The sequence below is a fragment of the Callithrix jacchus genome, chromosome 14 (assembly GCF_049354715.1).
Source record: "Callithrix jacchus isolate 240 chromosome 14, calJac240_pri, whole genome shotgun sequence".
Taxonomy (NCBI): domain Eukaryota; kingdom Metazoa; phylum Chordata; class Mammalia; order Primates; family Cebidae; genus Callithrix; species Callithrix jacchus.
In genome coordinates this window covers 48,954,452-48,971,871 of record NC_133515.1, presented here as the reverse complement: position 1 = coordinate 48,971,871, position 17,420 = coordinate 48,954,452, and the positions used below count along the sequence as shown (strand labels likewise).

General features: G+C 43.3%; 1 long non-coding RNA gene and 2 pseudogenes across 21 annotated transcripts in view; 1 reads left to right on the top strand and 2 right to left on the bottom strand.

Annotated features, from left to right (window-relative positions):
• Positions 1–17,420, bottom strand: part of LOC108588224 (uncharacterized) — a 95,810-nt gene that overhangs the window by 68,312 nt on the left and 10,078 nt on the right. For 4 of the 21 annotated variants that reach the window (XR_013526565.1, XR_013526557.1, XR_013526551.1 and 1 more), the window contains exon 2: positions 11,772–11,930. The exons of 15 other annotated variants lie outside the window; for them this stretch is intronic. This is a non-coding gene — a long non-coding RNA (uncharacterized LOC108588224). Of the gene's footprint in view, positions 1–11,771; positions 11,931–17,420 lie in introns of those variants that run through there. 2 more of the 21 variants (XR_013526563.1, XR_013526571.1) reach the window with 1 other exon arrangement.
• On the top strand, positions 687–1,036 carry LOC108588129 (NADH dehydrogenase [ubiquinone] iron-sulfur protein 5 pseudogene; annotated as a pseudogene).
• On the bottom strand, positions 1,033–1,813 carry LOC100398294 (large ribosomal subunit protein uL5 pseudogene; annotated as a pseudogene).

Sequence of the window (17,420 nt, the reverse complement as noted above, 5' to 3'; positions counted from 1 at the left end):
CAATAAATTAAATGACAACAAAAAGATACTCAAATAATAAAATTCTAACAAATAGAGAGGGCCCAAATTTGAACACAAACATCCCTGCTGTTATCAAATGCCCAAGGGAAAATTAAAGTCCTAAAAGTTAACTCATTTAATTCAGTCCAATGAACCCAAAGTCCAAAATTTTAAGTGAACATTTAATGGGAACTAGAGTCCAAAATAAAATTATAGACCAGCCATGGTGGCTCATGCCTATAATCTCGGCACTTTGGGAGACCAAGGCAGGAGGATCACTTGAGCCTAGGAGTTTGAGACCAGCCTGGGCAACATGGTGAAACCCTATCTCTACAAAAAATATATAAAAAAATTAGCCAGGTGTGGTGGCGGGCGTCTGTAGTCTCAGCTACTCAGGAGACTGAGGTGTGAGAATCAGTGGAGCCCAAGAGGCAGAGATTGCAGTGAGCCAAGATTGCACCACTGCGCTCCAGCCTGGGCGAGAGTGAGGCCCTGCCTGAAAGAAAAAAAAAAGATCTTTCCCTGTGAATTAAAGTTTATGTTTCTTTTTCTTTCCCCCTGTCTCCCCACTGAAAACTTTTTACTGGTCTTTTGGGTGAAAAATGGGAACTTATGGTCTGCATCGCAAGCTAGTCATCCTGAAGCAGAGGACAGAGAAGAAACAAGGGCACAAGTATCGGATCACCATGCCTTTCTTGGACTTGCAGAAAAGGTTCGGCCTTAACCTAGATCAGTGGTGGACAATGCAAAGTGCTAAACAGCCCTATACGTTTCCTGCTTGATGCCATGCTTTTGAAAAAGCATGGATAGAATGTGCACACGGAATCGGTACTATCTGGGCAGAGAAAGAGTGCAAGATAGAATATGATGATTTCCTAGAGTGTATAGGTCAGGAGAAAATGATGAAATGTATGAATACCATCTGAAAGCAATGGGATAAACTGATAAAAGAAGGGAAGTACATCCTCCACCTCACCACATGGGCAAGGGGAGCCTTGGCCCTGAGCAGACACAGCTAATGATATCAGGTGCCTGATTTTCATGTTCTCTATTCTCCACTGGAAAGGTTGTTTATGAGAAACCTCCTTGTCAAAGTGTGTAAATAAAGTATTGCTCCATCCTAAAAAAAAATAAAAAATAAAAGAAATGGAAACTTATTTGCCAGGAAGAATAATTCCATCACACTTCTGCTGGAACCAGCGCATGGCCTCCTCTTTGCTGACTCTGCTTGGCCCAGCGCAGCCTGTCCCATGCTTCTTGTCTGTGATGCTAAAACCTGGCCTATCCAGCACCACATTGAAGCATTGAAGTCCAGGTATAAATACTTGAGTCGTATTTGATGCCTAGATCAGTGTGTTCCTGGATTCCAAAACCAAAGCTTCTAGTATCTGAGGGGTTATTTTTTCTTTTTTTAACTCATACTTCTCTGTACCTTTAGACCTTCCCCAGGACTGTTTCTGCTTTGGCCCCTCAGACTGTGCAATGGACGGCAATCTCTTCACTTCTCCTGATGCCAAAGGATCTCATGCTGTACTTGGCTTTGGAAAACACGGGAGTCTTGCCTGTGAGCTGCTCAGGTCAGTCTGTCTCTACTCTCCCCACACAGATATTGTGGCAAGTTTGTGGATGTGAAGTTCCCGCATGGGGTTTTTCTTTTCACCTTGATCCTGCACCATCATAGAGAACATGAAGAGCCAAATGTATTTTAAAAAACTAAAATTTAAAGAATTCACTCTTCAATGTTAAATTCTGCTCAGAGTCCTTCAGAGAGGTCCTTGATACCTAGATAAAGCTGGGGTTTCTTCAGTAACTTCAAGATCAGACGTCTCTCTAAGAGAGAGGCTTGCTAGGGTTGTTTCTGGGATCCCACACATCAGTGGGGTCAGTCTAGTTTGGGGTTGAGGCTTAGTCAAGTTCTGGCTTCCGTCCCGGTGTTCTGTGTTCTGGGGGCCTCCCAAACACTTGTGTGGCTGCCTGGGCCGGGTCAATGGAGTCTGTCCAGTGGTGGAGGACTTAGTGCAGGAAGAGAAGAAAGCCTCGTATTTTGCTCCTGTCATCTAAAGTGTTACCATTAGTAATTCAGACTTCTCTGGTAATGGGATGTGATTCCAAGCAGAGTGTTATGTTGACCAGGCCTTATATTTCTTTACTTAGCAGTTATAAATCTCAATAGGATTTTTAACTGAGAGGTATTTTTGGTTTTTTTGTTTGAGACAGGATCTCACTCTGTCACCCAGGCTGGAGTGCAGTGGCAAGATCTTGGTTCACTGCAACCTCTGTCCCCAGGCTCAAGCAATCCTCCCACCTGAGCCTCCCTGAGTAGCTGGGACTATAGGCACACATCACCATGCCTGGCTAATTTTTGTATTTTTTGGTAGAGACGGGGTTTCACCATGTTGGCCAGGCTGGTCTCGAACTTCTGACATCAAGTAATATGCCTGCCTCAGCCTCCCAAAGTGCTGGGATTACAAGTGTGAGCCACCACACCCAGCCAACCTGATAGGTTTCTGTAATCCATTGTTGATATTTTGGTTCTTAGCTCCTTTGAGGAAACTCTATAAAACCATCTTTTAAATTTTTACAACTATTATCCCCTTATTATCAGTAATAATATGATTTGGATGAAGATCCATCTTAACCTATGTTTTTTTACTTAATTATCTTATCACATTCCTTATTGCATGTTGACATCTATGGAGTCCCCTAACAACAAACCCTTAAGCATTTTTCTAATATGCCCCACATATCGAAGCTAATAATAATGACTACCTTACACTGGGGCCTTACCATGTGTGAGGCACCACGTTATATATGGCTTAATTTCCCCAGCAATTTTATGGGATAGACACCTTTAAGATAAGGCATTCTGTGAGTCCATGGATGGTAGTCTTGGCAGAAGCATTGTATGCTGAAGAAGCAAACCCATATCCAGAGGAAGTGTCTATTCCAATGAGGACAAACTGCTGCCCTTTCTATGATGGAGGAGGTCCAATATAATCAACCTGCCACCAAGTTGCTGGCTGATCACCAGAGGAATGGTGTCATATCGAGCAGCATTGGTCTCTGCTACTGGTGAATTGGGCTGTCAGTGGTAGCGTAGCCAGGTCAGCCTTGGGGAGTGGAAGTGCATGTTGCTGAGCCCATGTATTACCTCCAACCTTGCCACCATGGCCACTTTGTACATGGGCCCATTGGGCAATGACAGGGGTGGCTGGGGAAAGAGACTGGGTGGTATCCACAGAATGAATCATCCTAAGCACTTGATTATTCAAATCTTCCTCTGCTGAGGTCACCCTTTGGTGAGAATTCACATGGGATACAAGTATCCTCACAGTTTTGGATCACTCCGCGAGGTCTATCCACATACTTCTTCCCCAAATTTGTCACCAATTTTCCAATCATGCTTCTTCCAAGTTCCTGACATCCAGCCAAACCATTGACTACAGTCCATGAATCAATATTTAATCACATGTCTGGCCATTTCTCCTTCCAAGCAAAGTGCACAAACAGGCATACTGCTCAAAGTTCTGGCACTGGGAAGATTTCCCTTTGCCACTGTCCTTCAGGGATGTCCTAGGAAAGGGCTTTAGTGCTGCAGCTGTCCACTTTCGGGTGGTGTCTGCATATCATGCAGAGTCATCTGAAAACCAGGCTCTGGTCTTCTCTTTCTCTGTCAGCTGATCATAGGGAACTCCCCATGAGGTCATCGGTGCAGGCTGGGGGAGAGAAGGCAGGGTGGCAGGAGTGGGGACCATGGACATTTGAGCTACTTCCTCATGTAACTTTCTTGTGCCTTTAGGGGACTTGAGTACAATCACATCTATGCCACTTCAATTTGATGATAAAATGCTGCTATACACACCCAACTTTATGGCTAGGTGGGTCAGAAAGCACCCAGTTCATCATAGGCAATTCAGGTCATAGGGTAACTTGGTGACCCATAGCAAACATTCAGTTTCTACCAAGGCCCAGTAACATGCCAAGAGCTGTCTCTCAAAAGGAGAGTAGTAATCTGCAGGAGATGGCAGGTCCTTGCTCCCAATCCTAGAGGCCTCCATTGTGATTCACCTATAGGGACCTGCCAAAGGCTCCAAACAGTACTGTTATCTGCCACTGACACCTCAGGCACCATTGGATCTGCTGGGTCATATGACCCATGTGGCTGAGCAGCTTGCACAGCAGCCTGGATCTGTTGCAAAGCCTTCTCCTGTTCTGGACCCCACTCAGAAAGTATAATACACACCAAGAGAATTACATAATCTTATCAATTTACATCAACAGAAACCTGGGATTTAGGGGAATCATCATGGATTTTAAGGGTGCGGGGATCAGGGTGGAAGGAGTTTAAACTTATTCATGTAAGTTCAATATACAGAGATTTCAAATTTAATGTTAGCTTGAGCAGCTAGGTAAAAACGGCTTTAACCATTTACTTGGTTGTCTGACCAAGACCTGGATGAAAGTATGGCCTACATGACATGAAATTTAAATGCTAGAACTTCCATGATATCATGTAAAGCAGGAATAGGTGAACTTTTTTTTATAAAGGACCAGATAGCAAATAATTTAGACTTTGGGGTGAAGAGGCAAAATTGAAGATAGTATATAGGTATTCATATAACAGGTGTACTAGTCAGGGTTCTCTAGAGGGACAGAACTAATAGGATGGAGACATGTATGTACATATGGGAGTTTATTCAGTAGTATTAACCCTCACAATCCCAAGGTCCCACAAAAGGCCATCTGCAAGCTGAGGAGCAAGGAAGCCAGTCTGAGTCCCAAAGCTGAAGAACTTGGAATCCAATGCTCAAGGGCAGGAAGCATCCAACATGGGAGAAAGCATCCAACAGGCTGGGAGGCTAAGCCAGTCTAGCCTTTTCATATTTATATCCTGGTCACATGGGCAACTGGTTAGATGGTGCCCAACCTGACTAAGGGTGGATCTGCCTCTACCATACTGACTCAAATATTAACCTCCTTTGGCAACACCCTAACAGACACACCCAGGATCAATATTTTGCATCCTTCAATCCAATTAAGTTGACATTCAGTATTAGCCATCATAACAGAACAGAACTTTCTTGCTTCACCCTCCTGGTTTGCCTGGGGTGGGCAACTTTGTGCTCATTTGCCAGTTCAACAAAAATGTTCCTAAGAGAAAGAGCTGCTGATGCAAGGGGTAATGGCCTGGCAGAGGGAAGGATATGGTGCAGCTTCCCCATCAGTTTTACTCAGCCCTAGTGTCACCCAGGTTCCTGCCTCTCAGAGAGGCTGGTCTTGTCACCTAGGGGACTTTGCTGGAGGTAAGGGGACTTTGCTGGAGGTAAGGCGACTTGCTGAGTCACCAGCTCCTGGACTGAGATGTTACAGCTCAGTTCCCAGCAATTATCAACAGTTGAGTCCCCAAGATGCAGGTGGTGATCAGCAGGCCCTAGGTAGCAGCCACTGGCCAGGGAGGCAGACTCCAGGCAGAAGGGGGAACAGGGGCAGAGGGAAACTTGATTCTGTCTGGCTCTAGGAGCCTCCACTAGATGATAGTAGGAATGGATTTGCCCCATCCACTTTACTTTTCAGATGTTCATAAGCTCCCAGATAAGTTCTGCATATTAGCAGCAGTGGTTAGCAGTTTGTATCTGGAGTCAGATGGGCTAGATTTAAATCCTGGCTCTGACATCTACTAGCTTTGTAATTTTCACAGCTAATGATTCTCTCCAAGACTCAGTTTTCTTTTCTTTTTTTCTTTTTTTTTTTTTTTTGTAGTGATATATATTTATGTATTTATTTACTTTTTTATTGCATTTTAGGTTTTGGGGTACATGTGAAGAACATGCAAGATAGTTGCATAGGTACACACGTGGCAGTGTGGTTTGCTGCCTTCCTCCCCTTCACCTATATCTGGCATTTCTCCCCATGCTATCTCTCCCCAACTCCCCACCCCCTGCTGTCCCTCCCCTATTCCCCCCAACAGACCCCAGTGTGTGGTGCTCCCCTCCCTGTATCCATGTGTTCTCATTGTTCAACACCCGCCTATGAGTGAGAATATGCAGTATTTCGTTTTCTGTTCTTGTGTCAGTTTGTTGAGAATGATGTTCTCCAGGTTCATCCATGTCCCTACAAAGGACATGAACTCATCATTTTTGATTGCTGCATAATATTCCATGGTGTATATGTGCCACATTTTCCCAGTCCAGTCTATCATCGATGGGCATTTGGGTTGATTTCAGTTTTCTTACATATAGAATGATCTTAAAAGTGTCTATCCCATAAAATTGCTGGGGAAATTAAGCCATATATAATGTGGTGCCTCACACATGGTAAGGCCCCAGTGTAAGGTAGTCATTATTATTATTAGCTTCGATATGTGGGGCATATTAGAAAAATGCTTAAGGGTTTGTTGTTAGGGGATTCCATAGATGTCAACATGCAATAAGGAATGTGATAAGATAATTAAGTAAAAAAACATAGGTTAAGATGGATCTTCATCCAAATCATATTATTACTGATAATAAGGGGATAATAGTTATAAAAATTTAAAAGATGGTTTTATAGAGATTCCTCAAAGGAGCTAAGAACCAAAATATCAACAATGGATTACAGAAACCTATCAGGTTGGCTGGGTGTGGTGGCTCACACTTGTAATCCCAGCACTTTGGGAGGCTGAGGCAGGCATATTACTTGATGTCAGAAGTTCGAGACCAGCCTGGCCAACATGGTGAAACCCCGTCTCTACCAAAAAATACAAAAATTAGCCAGGCATGGTGATGTGTGCCTATAGTCCCAGCTACTCAGGGAGGCTCAGGTGGGAGGATTGCTTGAGCCTGGGGACAGAGGTTGCAGTGAACCAAGATCTTGCCACTGCACTCCAGCCTGGGTGACAGAGTGAGATCCTGTCTCAAACAGAAAACCAAAAATACCTATCAGTTAAAAATCCTATACTCCAGATGGATTAAAGACTTAAACATAAGACCTGGCACCATAAAAACCCTAGAAGAAAATCTAAGCAAAACCATCCAGGACATAGGAGTAGGCAAGGACCTCATGAACAAAACACCAAAAGCATTGGCAACAAAAGCCAAAATAGACAAATGGGACCTAATGAAACTCCACAGCTTCTGCACGGCAAAAGAAACAGTCACTAGAGTGAATCGGCAACCAACAGAATGGGAAAAAATGTTTGCAGTTTACCCATCTGACAAAGGGCTGATATCCAGAATTTACAAAGAACTCAAATAAATTTACAGGAAAAAAACAAACAAGCCCATTCAAAAGTGGGCAAAGGATATGAACAGACACTTTACGAAAGAAGACATATATGAGGCCAAAAATCATATGGAAAAATGCTCATCATCACTGGTCATCAGAGAGATGCAAATCAAAACCACAGTGAGATACCATCTCACGCCAGTTAGAATGGTGATCATTAAAAAATCTGGAGACAACAGATGCTGGAGAGGATGTGGAGAAAAAGGAACACTTTTACACTGTTGGTGGGAGTGTAAATTAGTTCAACCATTGTGGAAGACAGTGTGGCGATTCCTCAAGGCCTTAGAAATAGAAATTCCATTTGACCCAGCAATCCCATTACTGGGTATACATCCAAAGGACTATAAATCGTTCTACTATAAGGACACATGCACACGAATGTTCATTGCAGCACTGTTTACAATAGCAAAGACCTGGAACCAACCCAAATGCCCATCGATGATAGACTGGATTGGGAAAATGTGGCACATATACACCATGGAATATTATGCAGCAATCAGAAATGATGAGTTTGTGTCATTTGTAGGGACATGGATGAATCTGGAGAACATCATTCTCAGCAAACTGACACAAGAACAGATAACGAAATACCGCATGTTCTCACTCATAGGCGGGTGATGAAAAATGAGAACACATGGACACAGGGAGGGGAGTACTAAACACTGGGGTGGCCAGCGTTGGGGGGGGAGCTGGGGAGGGATAGCCTGGGGAGAAATGCCAAATGTGGGTGAAGGGGAGAAAGGAAGCAAAACACACTGCCATGTGTGTACCTATGTAACTGTCTTGCATGTTCTGCACATGTACCCCAAAACCTAAAATGCAATAAAAAAATTTTTTTAAAAATCCTATTGAGATTTATAACTGCTAAGTAAAGAAATATAAGGCCTGGTCGACATAACACTCTACTTGGAATCACATCCCATTACCAGAGAAGTCTGAATTACTAATGGTAACACTTTGGATGACAGGAGCAAAATATGAGGCTTTTTTTCTCTTCCTGTACTAAGTCCCCCACCACTGGACAGACTCCATTGACCTGGGCCAGGCAGCCACACAAGTGTTTGGGAGGCCCACAGAACACAGAACACCGGGATGGAAGCCAGAACTTGACTAAGCCTCAACCCCAAACTAGACTGACCCCACTCAACCCCAAACTAGACTGACCCCACTGATGTGTGGGATCACAAAACCAACCCTAGCAAGCCCCCTTTGTCTCTGACTTGGAGGGAGGGTTGTGATGTGAGATGTAATTTGAAAAAGTGAGAATTTACTCCCTTTAAAGCCCTAACGCTTAAAAATAAACTTAAATCATTCTGGAAATGTCTTGCCTATTCTGTTGCCATCTTAAATATACCCTAAGAAACCTATTCAGCTCCTTTTTGATGTGGGTACATCATCACCCAGAACGTGTATGCCATAAATACAGCAGGTGAGATAGTAAGCCTATTTTCTCTGAAACTAAATGGCTCCCAAATAGCATTTGTTCAGACATTCTTTTCCTTCATTCTTGCTTACCATTTTACTGCTTCCTCCTTTGCAGATATGCACCGGTTAATATTTTCTGCTTCTTTTAAGCAATCTGGCCAATATCCCCAGCTTTTACCCCATCGTGTGACCAGATTCCAATAAAATCATGACATCCTATTTATGCCTTTTCATTGTAGACGTATTTTCAAGACCACAACAGACCCTGCATCCTGATGCAGAAGGGAGGTTTGATCCCAATCCCACCCCCATAATCACAGCAGTGCGATAAGTGTTTCAGCTGTTCAATATTTGCCTTTTTGTTTGGCAAGGTTTGATGCAAAACGGTATTTGGGGTTCTTAAATGTCATTTTTGCCTGAGTTGAAATTACATTCTTTATTCTTTCCCTGCATTCGTTTACTATTGTTGCTGTAAGAAAAACTCACACTAAACTTACAGGCTCAAAACAACACAAATTTCTTCTCTTACAGTTCTAGAAGTCAGAAGTCCAAAACAGGTCTCACTGAGCTAAAATAAAGGCATGGGCAGGGCTGTGTTTCTTTCTGGAGGCTCTAGGGAAGAATCCATCTGCTTATCTTTTGCAGCTCCTGGAGGTGCCCATGTTTCTTGGCCTGTGGCCCCTTTCCAGCTTCAAAGCCAGCAATGACCAGTCAAGTCTTCCTCCCATCACATCGCTCCGACATTCACTCTTCTGCCTCCTTCTTCCTCATTTAATACCCTGGTGAATGCACTGGGCTCACCTCGAAGACTCAGGCTATGTTCCCCCTTTTAAGATAAGCTGACTAACAACCTAGTTTCACCCACAGCCTTCATTCTCATTTGTCATATGAGCTAACATAGTCACAGGTTCTTGGGATTAGGACTTAAACATATTTGGGGGACTATTATGCAGACTGCCAAAGTCCCCTTTTTGTGATAAGCATCTTAAGGTGCATTTTTTATTTAAAGGAAAAAACTAGAAAATACTATGAAGGAGGCAAGACATGATGGGTCATGCCTGTAATCCCAGGACTCTGGGAGGCCAAGGCAGGAGGATCACTTGAGCCCAGGAGTTCAAGAACCATCCTGGGCAACACAGTGAGCCCCTGCCTCTACAGATTTTTTTTTAAGGAAAAGAAAATAAGGCTGGGCACGGTGGCTCATGACTGTAATCCCAGGGCTTCAGGAGACCAAGGCGGGCAGATTGCCTGAAGTCAGGAGTTCAAGATGAGTCTGGCCAACATGGTGAAACCCTGTCTCTCTTAAAAATACAAAAAGATTAGCGGGGCATTTAATATAATTTTTTAAAACTCCTAGTTATCCCATTTAAACCAAGATTATAAGCCATAATATAACTGAAACACAACTTGAGAGAGTTTGCAATTATATAACCGGGCTCATGCCTGTAATCCCAGCTCCTCAGGAGGCTATGGCAGGGGAATTGCTTGAACCAGGGATGTGGAGTTTGCAGTGAGCCTAGATCACACCATGCACTCCAGCCTGGTGACAGAGCAAGACTCTGTCTCAAAAAAAAAAAAAAAAAAAAAGAAGAAGAAGAAAAAGAAAAGAAAATACAGTGAAGCAAAGTGGAAGGGAACAGTAATGCAACCTGCATTAGAACCCCGTTGCACTCATCCTTTCAGGTGTCTGTGAACTAGTTTTGATTTCCAGGAGGTGTATTTTCCAGCCATCTTTCAGAAGGAACTTTAAAACAATGAGATGCCTGTAAACCATTATATAGTAATTTGTTATTTTTATCTGAATGGTGCAGGTTAGGAAACCAGATCATTTATTTTGGACTTGTATCAAAAATTTGCATAACAAATATTTACTCGATGCTCACCAAGTGTCAGGAACTGTCCTAAGAGCTTTTATGTATCCTTTCCAGTCCTCTTAGAACCCTCCGAGTATAGGTTTGTAAACTCCTTTTACAGATAAGAAAGCCGAGGCTTGGATGGGTGCTGCTGCTGCTGCTGATTAGCATGGTTTTCCTTTAAAAAGTCAACAATCAAGGCAAAATAATATAATTTTTAAAAACTCCTAGTTATCCCATTTAAACCAAGATTATAAGCCATAATATAACTGAAACACAACTTGAGAGAGTTTGCAATTATATAACCGGGTAAAGTTTGGGGAGCTGTCCCATTGGCTTACACAACAGCCCCATCCTCACACTCACCTGGCACTTCCCTCCCACCCACTTGGTTTTGTTCCCCTCTCCCAGGCGCCATGTTCTGCTGTTCCTTAAGGGAGGCAGAGGGTGTTTCTTGATTGGCCTGAGCCTATTACAGCTGTTTCATTCCTGGATTTCTGAGTGATTATTTGGATAAAGACATGGATGTGGGTGGGGCAAATGAGATAGAGAGAAGTCTGGAAGAGGATTTTGGGGAAGAGTTTCCTCACTTTCAAAAGGGAACAAATGGTAGGCACAGTTTCTTTTTCTATGTGGGGATGCCATTCTATGAGTATGTGATGCTGCAGCCATCCGATAACCAAGAGCCAATCACTGAACATAGCAGAGCAGAAAGATCGAGAGAACCAGCATCCTTATAGTATCACTGACACATATGTGCTTTTCTAGAATAAATTTTGGTAGGGAAAAATGGCATTGGCATCTGTTATTTCATAGAACATGTATTAAATTTCTTCAGAATACAGTTTAGGAAACTCTGGCCTAAGTCATAGAAATAACCTATTCCAAATGACAGCTGTATTGTTATTAACTAAAGTCCACACTCTATACAGATTCCCTTAGTTTTTTCCTCATGTCCTTTTCTGTTCTTGGATCCCATTCAGGAAGCCCCAGTATATTCGTCATCATATCTCCTTAGGTTACTCTTGGCTCTGACAGTTTCTCAGACTCTCCTTCCTTTCGATGGTGCTGAGAGCTTTGAGGAGTGCCAGTCATATATTTTGTAGGATGTACCTCTATTGGATTTGTCTGCTGTTTTTCTCATGAACAGACAGGGTGATGGGTTTTGGGGAGGAAAAAAATCACAGAAGTAAAGTGCCATTCTCATCACGTCATTATCATGGTACCTACTATCAACATGGCAGCACTGGTGATGCTGATCTTGCCTCCTATGCAGATTTAACCATTCCTGATTCCTGCTAAGTGAGGTCCTTTGCCTTTCGTATCAAGGTGGGGATCTTGTTCCGGTTCCAACAGTCAGTCTCCCCAGTTAGCTTGGACACAGGCAGCCTAAATGCAGGGATGATTCAAAAGAAAGACATGTCACCATCACAGGCCTTCGACATGGGAGGGGGGTATGGAGCGGAGGCGAGTAAGGATGACCTGCCCACTTTGGCCACTTGCCAAACTCACAATGGATGCTTGCCAAGGGCCAAAATTGGCTGCCAAGAGGGCATGAATACCCATTCCTTTTCCTGTTAACTAGCGATAACCTTTCATAGTGCCACTTGCATTTTCTAACTCCATCTCATCTACAAGTGCCTTCTTGCAGATGGTTAATTACTCCTCAGCACTCAACAGCAGCAAGAATCCAGAAAAGCTGCACCAGAGAACAAGAGAAAGGAAAAAAGAAAATGAGAATTCGATCTGAAAAATTCACCAGAAAATGTCCAACCTTCCCCCTGTGACACGACAAGGTTTTCGTTGGATTTTTCCTTGCATTATTCAAACATACAGTGAACAAGTATTCAAATTCTTCTTCCTTAGATGGAAGTAGAGCTCGGAGTGTGTTTTTTCTTTATTCTGACACATCATCTAAAGTTACTGAACTAGACCACATGCAACAATAACAAAAGTCCGTTATATAATCATTGTTTCAGTTCATGTTCATTAAGCATTTTATAATGTATCAGGAGCTGTGCTAATTATTTTATGCACATCATTCATTTGATTCTCAGCAAAACTATGAGGTTGTTACCTCCGTTTTACAGAATATAAAGTGAGGCAGAGAAAGGCTAAGTAACCTGCCCAAGATCACAAGGCTCATAAGTGGCAAAAAAGAGATATAAACAAGTCTGACTTCCCACTTCATACTGCAGGGCCATTCAAAAATCCACCATGCCATACTGCTACACCATTCAATAAACCTGTATATTAGACTGATGCACCATTCAACAAACTACTACTCCATTCTGCTGCACCTTTCAACAAACTATGCCATACAGCTGAGCCATTCAAAAAACCTCTACATCATACTGCTGTGCCACTCAGCAAACCTCTGCATCATACTGCTACATCATTCAACAAACCACGAAACCATACTGCTATGCCGATCACTCTATTCCACACTGCCGTATCATTCCGCAAACCACTACTCTACACTGCTACCCCATTCAAAAAACAACTGCACAAACCTCTATATCACACTGCAGTGGCTACAATGCCCCCAGCAACTTGCAAGGTGAATGAAACAGGGTCCCGTCAAAAAGGAGCTCACTGTTGGTTCAGTTATCCCCAGAAAGGCAGGGGATTGAGAAGTTCCCATACACTATGAGCAGACACAGGGGTGTGGGAGAGTTGGCTTTCTGGAGGAGTCCTCAAGTCAGGGTAAAGAACTTCAGCATGTGTTGACTTTGAGACCAAAGGAAATGTCATGGAACATGACCATAATCCAAAATAACCAATAATATTTAAAATGTCTAGTAATTAGTTTGGCTCCAGCCAATTAGAAAAGACATTCATACATCAGGATGAAGGACTGGACAATCTTTCAGTGACAGCTATGGATACCAGGAGGGGCTGAACATTAGTCCTGAGGCGGGCCCCAGAGATGGAGCAGTAAGAGCCCAAGGGGCCTGCATCACCACAGGGTCACTTGGGTGCCTTCCCCATCCCATCATGAGGAGGATGGTTGGGTGGGTTTTCAGCATCATGGAGTGCTATTGTGTATGGGGAATGCTAGATGTTACTAATGTTTTCAATAATATCAAATTAGCTTGTAAACCTGTAAACCATAGACTCATTTACTCTCCAAAGAGCCCTTGTCGGCCTGACGCGGTGGCTCACGCCTATAATCCCAGGACTTTGGGAGGCCAAGGCGGGTGGATCACTTGAGGTCAGGCATTCAAAACCAGCCTGGTCAACATGGTAAACCCTGTCTCTACTAAAAATACAAAAATTAGCTGGGCATGGTAGTGGGTACCTATAATCCCAGCTACTCAAGAGGCTGAGGTATGAGAATCACTTGAACCCAGGAGGTGGAGGTTGGAGTGAGCTGAGATCATACTGCTGCACTCTAGCCTAGGTGACAGAGCAAGACTCTGTCTCAGAAAAACAACAAAAACCCAACAAATAAAACAAACAAACAAAAAAAAAAACAAAGAGCTCCTGTTCCTTTTAGAAGAAAATAGAGACTGAAATCTAATTGCTGTGAGGATCCATATGAGGTTCTGCCCTATGAGTCCAGGTAGAGGCAACATCACTACTGCACCACTTTGACAGAGAAATGTGTGTTTTTAAGAGATTTCATTGGTCAGTGTCCAGTAAGGAAAACAGAAACTACACTAGGAATTTCCAACAGAAGAGATATAATATAGGTAATTGATTACAATGGTGTTAGGTATCTGGGGAAAAAAGCAAAAAGAGAATGCTGAGGCAAATCAGATACTAATAACCGAAGGAAGAAGCTACCACCTCTAGGACTGGGGAGTGAAAGGGAAGAGGTGGTGTTACTGGAAACCAGGACTTCAGAGGACAGGCTTTGCAGGGCTGATGCTCGGACACCTCCCCACACATCTGGTGCTCAGTCTTCCAATGAAGGCTGAAGCTCAGTGTGAGCCTGGGCTCCTGAGGAGGGAGTGTGTACAGATCATTTTGTTTATCCATTCATCTGTCAGCAGACACCTGGGTTGCCTCCACTTTTTGGCTATTGTGACTAATGCTGCTATGAACATGTGTATCCATTTCTCTTCTCTTTTCTAATCCTTATATAGTTTTTTTGACCCCCATTCTGCAGGAATAGTTCTGCACATAGGAGACCTAGCACCTTCTTTCATCCTAAAATGAAGTTCTTAAGTAAAACAGCCTACAGACCATGTAATTTCAAGAAAATCATTATAATGAAATTTGTTTCATTGTCAGTGCCCAGGAATGATAACGCAGGGCAATTTAACACAAGAGCCAGGCCAGGCACTGTGTCACATGCCTGTAATCCCATCACTTTGGGAGGTTGAGGCAGGTGGATCACCTGAGGTCAGGAGTTTGAGACCAGCCTGGCCAACATGGCAAAAATCCCATCCCTACAAAAAAATTAGCCAGGGCTGGGGGTGGGTGACTGTAATCGCAGCTACTTGGGAGGCTGAGGCAGGAGAATTACTTGAACCAGGGAAGCAGAGGTTGAAGTGAGCCAAGATCGTGCCACTGCACTCCAGCTTGGGTGACAAAGCAAGACTCTGTCTCAAAAAACAAATAAGCAAATAAAAAAGAGCCAGATGCTGCACATTGCACATGGTGGCCACAGTCACAAATGCAGATTGTCCCAGCAGCACTGCATAGGTGACTCATACACCACAAGTAGTGGTGCTTACCAGCATGATTTCCTAAAATAGGTAACCAACACTTAATAAAGTTTCAAACAAAGCACTCTTTTTTCAATACGCACAGAAATGACAATCTTAGAAATTCAGTGCATATTCATATTAAGCAAGAAATGTTTGATGTTTCTGTATAAAACAGAATCCAGCTGGGCACACTGGCTCATGCCTGTAATCCCAGTCCTTTGGGAGGATGAGGCAGGCAGATCATGAGGTCAAGAGATCAGGACTATTCTGGCCAACATGGTGAATCTCCATCTCAACTAAAAATACTAAAAAAATTAGCTGGGTATGATGGTGAGTGCCTGTCATCCCAACACTTGGGAGGCTGAGGCAGGAGAATCGTTTGAACCTGGGAGGCAGAGGTTGCAGTGAGCCGAGATTGCACCACTGCAATCCAAGCCTGGTGGCAAAGCAAGACTCCATCTCAAAAACAACAACAACAAACACTATCAGATAATTGGCTCAGATAATTTTCAACAGATTATTTCCCTTGTGGATTCCATACAGGACATTGAAAACTCGCGAAGGATACAGAAAGATTTGTTGTTCAGGATATTCCAGTGTATTGCAGGACATCTAGCATCACTGGCCTTCAAACATTATGACAGCTAAGAGACACCCTCAGATACTACCAAAATGTCCTTTAGGAGGCAGTACTGCTCATATTAAGAATCTTCTAGAGTAAGTAGTTTCTTTCTCTATCAGTTGTCTTCCCATAATAATGCAGTGTAACTGCGGCAGCCATGAGAAAGACCTTGCAGACTAATTAGTCTAATTAACCAATTAGTGTGGTCTGAAATCCACTGCTATGTTTGTGTCAAGGCCATGCCTCCCACAGGCTGCTCCCAGTGAATGGCTGAACGCAATGGGGATGCTGCTATTCCTAGGAGGCTCAAGACTCCTCTGATAGGTGGCTTTCACTTGAGGCTCCTCAATAGCTTTGCTACACCTTCCTGTGACTACAGGACAGTCTAGAACATTTCCATTTACCTTCCTTCCCTCCTTTCTTCACCTGAGATCAGACTTGCATTGCCTTCTGACAGCTCTTCTAACACACAGCTCCCTCTCTATTTTAATCCACCTAAGAATGTCCCCTAATAAAATCCCTTGTACATTTTATTCTATCTTGGCATTTGCTTCTTTTTGTTTGTTTTTGTTTTTTTAAACAGGGTGTCACTCTATTTCCCAGGCTGGAGTGTAGTGGCACAAATATGGCTCACTGCAGCCTCAACCTTCTGGGCTCAAGCAATCCTCCTTCCTCAGCCTCCCAAGTAGGTGGGACTACAGGCATGCATCACCACGCCCAGCTAATTTCTTTTTTTTTTTTTTTTTTTTAGAGACAAGGTCTCTCTATGTTGCCCAGGCTGGTCTTGAACTCCTGAGCTCAAGTGATCCTCCAACCTCAGCCTAACAAAGCACTGAAATTATAGGCAGGCATGAACCACTGCACTTGGCTAGCATCTGCTTCTTGGAGAACTTGGACCAATACAGTTTAAAAAAAACCATGAAACCTCTGTGGCATACACAATAAGTGTTTCTTGCTCCTGTTTCAGGAGGTGGTGGGGTGGGGATGGGAACTAGACAGCTCTGCTGATCTTGGCTGGGCTTGCTCGCATATTCAAGGCCTGACTGGTTGGTCATTGGTCCAGAATGACCTCTACTAGGATGGCTGGAGGACTCAGTCAAGTTCCAGGTGTCTCTCACCCTCCATCACACTAGTCCAGATCTGCTCTTACAGCAATGCACAGGCATAAGAGAAAAGCTCAATGTGTAAGCCCATTTCAAATCTCTGCTTGTCTCAGGTCAGCCATATCCAGTGACCAAAGAGAAGCACATGAATGAGCCCAGATTCAGAATTGGAGGGCCCTGAAAAGCAACATGACAAAAGGTCAGGACACAGGAAGTGGTGAAAAATGGGACTATTTTCATAATCTATCACAATATTCATGCATTTGTCTTACAAGTGAAGCACTCTTCTTTCTCAATTTTTAAAAAATTTTAACTGTCCTTAGAACTTTCTATAATCACATCATTGTAGAGCCACTTGATAGACAGGAAGTCTAAAACATTGTGTATTTGCCAAAAGACTCAGAATTATTCATATGAGGCTCTCGAAGCAGGAAAAGATTTCCACTATATTCACTAGAGGGTTAAAGTTGTTCTCTTCCGTGCAATGACCCAGGGC